The 5,526-nt window shown below is 39.1% G+C and overlaps 1 pseudogene; it reads left to right on the top strand.

Annotated features, from left to right (window-relative positions):
- The first annotated feature begins 4,434 nt into the window (after positions 1-4,434).
- The window catches only part of LOC102772402, a 7,538-nt pseudogene continuing 6,446 nt past the window's right edge, over positions 4,435-5,526 (top strand).

Genomic DNA, 5,526 nt, shown 5'->3' with positions numbered 1-5,526 from the left:
TGTTACTGTATCATTTTGCAAATACAGTATCAATTCATCACTATTTTATTTTCCAAACCTATCCCAATATTTGGTAGAGACGATATATTTTTCATTTAAAAATACATCTAAAGATATTTAAACAGAATCTGACACTATTTTAAAACAGAGCTCCCTGTGATTTCTTTACAATTATTAAATAATGCATATTTTTTACAATAAAACAAATTTTCCAGCTCATTTGAATATTTTTATTTTAATTTATACCAAACCTTTCAGGAACATCTTTGTTAAAAAGCCTTATTTTATTGATGCTTCCTAGTAGAAAGGCCAGGTAGCTTTCTGAGCCTCTCTCCCCCTCTCAGATCCTATGATGTGTGAAAATGGAATAGAGTAGATGAAGGGAACTTCAGAAACATTCATGTGTCAGGAGAGAAATGCAGCAAATATTCTGCATCCCCAGCAAACATGAGCTTGTGATTACTATGGCAATTTACCAATTATCTCTTTCTTAACAAAGTGTTCATCTTGTCCATTAACTACAGTTCATGACAACCAAGAAGCTCTGTGTGTGAGCAGCAGATTGGGACTACCTAGAATTACTTTGGGGCCCTGGCTGGTGTCACTCAGTGATTAGAGCCTTGGCCTGCGCATTGAAGGATTGTGAGTTCGATTCCCAGTCAAGAGCATGTACCTGTGTTGTAGGTTTGATCCCTGCCTCAGCTGGGTTGCCTGTGGGAGGCAACCAATTAATATGTCTTTCTCACATTGATGTTTTTCTCAATCTCTCCCTCTCTTACTCCCTCCCTCCCTTCCTTTCTTCCTTCTGCTCTCTCTTAAAAAAAAAATCAATGGAAAAATATCCTTGGGTGAGGATTAATAAAATCAAAAATTTCTTTGGGGGATAAGGCTAGTGTCAACGTATAATTTTTTAAAGTCTAAAATATGGCTTTCATAGAAATATAGAATGAATGGGCTGCAAAAATTTGCTTCTCTCATTAACAAAGGAACTAGCAAAATTGTAAAGCTGGTTCAAAGAGAATTGGAAAGACTGAACATATCTAGACACTGCAAGAAATAATGCTGTACTAAGGTTGTCAGGTTAGCTGCACAACTGGTTACTGATCTACAGCACAATGAAACCATAACTTTTGTCACTATCTTTTCAAAAAGAGAAAAAATCATGTGCATCTCTACTGGACAAAAATTATTTCTAGCATATAAATCTACAAGTTAACATCTAATGTAATAGAATCTGAGCCCTAACCAATAGTAAATAGTAAGTGAAACAGAGATGCAAACTCCCTAAAAATGCTTGGGTATGACAGCAAACGGACAAGGTCATCTCTTTACCTTATACACAAGTTTTGAGTATTTTTTCTTAACACTTAGAATATATAAGAGAATGAATAAAATACACTTCAAGTACATGGCTATAAAAATTTAGAATTTTCAACCTATAAATGGAAACAACTTTCTCTGAGCTTCATGTACTAGTATTTATTGGTGTGCTTGTTTAATTACTTATTTATTTTTGTAAGAGGCAAAAAGACTTCAAGATTGGCTTGCTCTTCCCGAAGGAAACACTTTATAAAAAATCTGATCTTCACCCTAACCAGTTTGGCTCAGTGGATAGAGTGTCAGCCTGCAGACTGAAAGGTCCCAGGTTCGATTCCAGTCAAGAGCATGTACCTTGGTTGTGGGCACATCCCCAGTAGGAGGTGTGCAGGAGGCAGCTAATCAATGTTTCTCTCATCAATGTTTCTAACTCTCTATATCTCTCCCTTCCTCTCTGTAAAAAAAAACAATAAAATTTATTTATTTTTTAAATCTGATCTTCTTTCCTTTGCTTTAACAGATATCTTTAGGGAGGACAGGCCCTACCAGAAGACGTACAAAGTTCAGAATATTTAGCCCTTTCCCTCAACTGGTCAGCCAAACTTAAAGAACTCGATTATTATATCTTTAAAGAAAAAATACAGAAACAAACCTTCAGTAAAATAAGCTAAGCCAACTCTAAGAAAAAAAGGAGTGGCGAGCTTATCCTTTGGAAATTCATTTTACTTTTTCTAGGAATTTACCTATCAAAATTTACTAGGAAAGGTGGTTAAGATAAGGCAAAACATGCTGGGTAGCCCGCATGTTTTGCCTGTTATCTGGTGCCATGAAGGGGTAGTTATATGGTTATGCAGGAGTTTCCATGATGTGACACCATAGAGGATGCATCCATCCCCTGCACAGACTCTGAGAAGAAAAAGACTCTGAACACTGAATGCTGACTATGCAGACAGATCACAAGCAGGAGAGAACACAGCAGGGCAGAAGGCAGCACTTAAATGAAAGAGAAGTAAGGGGTGTAGCACTGTGCAGCCAGTGCAATGAACTAACCTAACAGGCAGCCATAACATCTTGTAGGGATATTTGACAGAAGCAAAGGCTACCACAAAAATCAATAATAAAAACTTAGTGTTCAATGACTACTTAATATCCAGGCTGGTTTGAAATCTTAAATCAGAAGTCACAAATCCCAACAGATGTCGGTATTGGCAGTCACATCATAAATAAGTGTTGTGAGCCCTGGAGGGGCTGTGAGGAGCGAGACGCCCTGGCCTGCTGAAAGTAGACAGCCACTACCCAGGGCAATGGATTGTAGTTTAGTGTTGCCAAACCTTCAATTTTTTTTTAAATCTGGAATTTAATTTGTATGTTCAACATCCCAGTTTTAACTTTGAATGTTTTTGAAATGTTAGTGAACGACCTCTGTGTTAATCGTGTTCCCTTTCTTCTCATAGCCAATATCACCAAAGTTCTATAAAAATTCCTCTCCCCAGATGCCTCATCCCCACGTTTTTCTCTTTCTGTCTTGCTTCTTTAGGTGCAAGACACCCCGCCAAACTTTTGATTCAGCTTCTCCTAAGATTTGCCTTTCAAATCCTCTTTCTTGGCTTGATCCACTGCGGGCTTTGGATAAGTGATAGTCTACCTCTGTGTTTGACCTTGGCATCTAGAGAATACACCCCAGTTAGAATCTGGCATTTCTATTACTGCTTGTATGAACAGAGATTCTGAGCTAGTGTGTGTGTGTGTGTGTGTGTGTGTGTGTGTGTGTGTGTGTGTGTGTAAGAGAGAGAGAGAGAATAGTAGGTAATAAGAATGCTAAATTGACTGGAGAGAAAGGGACTTGTTCCAACACACAGGTTAAGATATCAATAAAATGGAACATTGAGAACTAGAATTTGACAAATCAAGACTATTTCCTTAGCCACACTGGCTAATAATTACTGACAGCAGTTCTCCACCCTGGCTGCAGATTACAATTACTTAGGAAGCCTTTATGACAGTGGTTCTCAACCGTGGTTGCACATTAGAATCACCTGGGAATCTTTTTAAAATCCTGATTTCTGGGCCTCATCCTTCAGAAATTCTGTTTCTTTGTTATGGGGTGGGGCCACAACATTAGTAACAAAGAAACAGAATTTCCGGAGGATGAGGCGCAGAAATCAGGATTTTAAAAATATTCCCAGGTGATTCTAATGTGCAGCCAAGGTTGAGAACCACTGCCCTAGAGCATAATAGTTCAGAAGGTGGACTTTAAAGTCAACTTTAAGGTGAGCTTCAGTTCTGGCTTTATCACCCAATAACCGTGTAACCTGGCCAACGTGCCTGGGATGTCTAAGGCTCACTCAATCATGTAAAACACAGAATCAAATGCCTACTTCCTGAGGCTGGTAAATGAGGCAATGTTTGTAAAGTGCTTGGCAAGTATAAAATAAATGATAGCTATTATTTTCAGCAGCTGTAAAGAGAATTTTGTGAGCATTCATTATTTAACAATATTTTAAGTACCCATATTAAAATCCTACTGGAGATTACATAGATAATGTGTACTCAACCAATATATTGTTTCAGCAAATTATCTTGATAATTACATAGATTGCAATTGAAGAAGTCTTTTAAGCATTGTGACATATTGACACCTGGGCAGAATAGGTCCTTCTCACTCATTATAATCATGTGCAAGGAGTTAACACCAAAAAATACAAGTGGGTATTATTATGTATATGGTAAGATATTAAACCATCTTAGCAATCTAGTGAACTCTAATTAAAATAACAGTGAAAAACGCCTTTATGGTCTATCAGCATAGCAAAGACTTTTTTTTTAACAGCAGCATGAAGAAATCTTGAATTTTATATACTGATGATAAGATAGCAAACTAATGTGCAATTCTTAAGGAAAATTTAGTAATGTGTATCAAAAGGCTTAAAAATATTGAAATCCTTAAGTTCAAAAATTTCACTGTTAGGAATTAATCCTCAAGGAAAAGAATCAGAAATCATCAAGTTTTATAAACACTGGTAATTATCTTTACTGGTGTCTTATTTATAATAGCAAAAAAAGTTGATAAACAACTTAACTGGCCAATTAGAATATGAATAATTATGCATTCATATAATGGAATACTACACTGATATTGAAAAACTAGGGGGCCGAGGCATGAAATTCGTGCAAGAGTAGGCCTTCCTTCCGCTGGCTGCCGCCATCGGCTTCCCTCTGGCACCCAGGACCCCAGCTTCCCTCGAAGCCCCAGCTTCGACCGAAGGACATCGGTTTAATTAGCATATTACGCTTTTATTATTATAGATTGTACTTTAAAAGGTTACTAAATGGCATAGGAAAATGCTTTCCAAAAACTCTAAAAGTAAGCAGTACACACCTAAGGAGCCTGCAGTGGAGTTTTCAAAACGGAGACCTCCTGGACATTAAAGATTAAAGAGAGAACACGGCTTATCATGCCAGGGAAGTGCTCCTCAGTGTGTGGTCCTTTCTGAGAAGGATTCTGCCCAGCACCAGGGGACCTCCTGACATGGAAGGAATGGTGAACCTCCAGCTCAGTGCCAAGGGCGGGGTGTATTCAAAGCTCTCTATAATTTGGTAAAACCTATCCAGATTATCAACAGTATCATAGAAATGGTGAAACCGGGAAAGTTCCTCAGTGGCAAAACTTAAATTCCTTTTGAATTTCCTCTGCACATGAAGGAAAACAATGTTCTGTATGAGACTTACCACAGGGTGTTTGTCAACAGTTAGTATATCCCACGCTGTGACATGAAGCAGTGTCTATTTGCCAAGACGACAAAGACCGGGTTCCGCGGCCTGCGTTTGTTTGTTTATTCTCGCCAAATCCTGTTCATGGGACATTTCGGATACAGGCACTCACCGTGCTGAGGAGAGGGAGAGGGTGCGGAGGTTTGGAATCCGGGGAGAGACTGAGGAGAGAGGGGTGACCAGCGAATTGAGTGCTGAGTCGCCCCTTAGCCCAGGACTGGGGCAGCCATTCTCTCTGGAGAGTGAGACTCCTCCCCCCAGCCCCCAGGCAAGGAGCACAACCACACCCAGATTCCACCCTGAATGAGATCAAGGATTAAAATAATCTGATCAGCACCTGGGAGTTAACAGGGTCTGGCCTATAGAGGGATTTTCAATGCCATATAGCCTCAAAGGCCAAGCCCAGAACACTGCCACCCAGAGGCTGAGACAAAAACT

Source organism: Myotis davidii, unplaced genomic scaffold (assembly GCF_000327345.1).
Source record: "Myotis davidii unplaced genomic scaffold, ASM32734v1 scaffold540, whole genome shotgun sequence".
NCBI lineage: Eukaryota > Metazoa > Chordata > Mammalia > Chiroptera > Vespertilionidae > Myotis > Myotis davidii.
The sequence above is the reverse complement of the archived record's forward strand: the minus strand, read 5'-3'. Positions and strand labels throughout refer to the sequence as shown.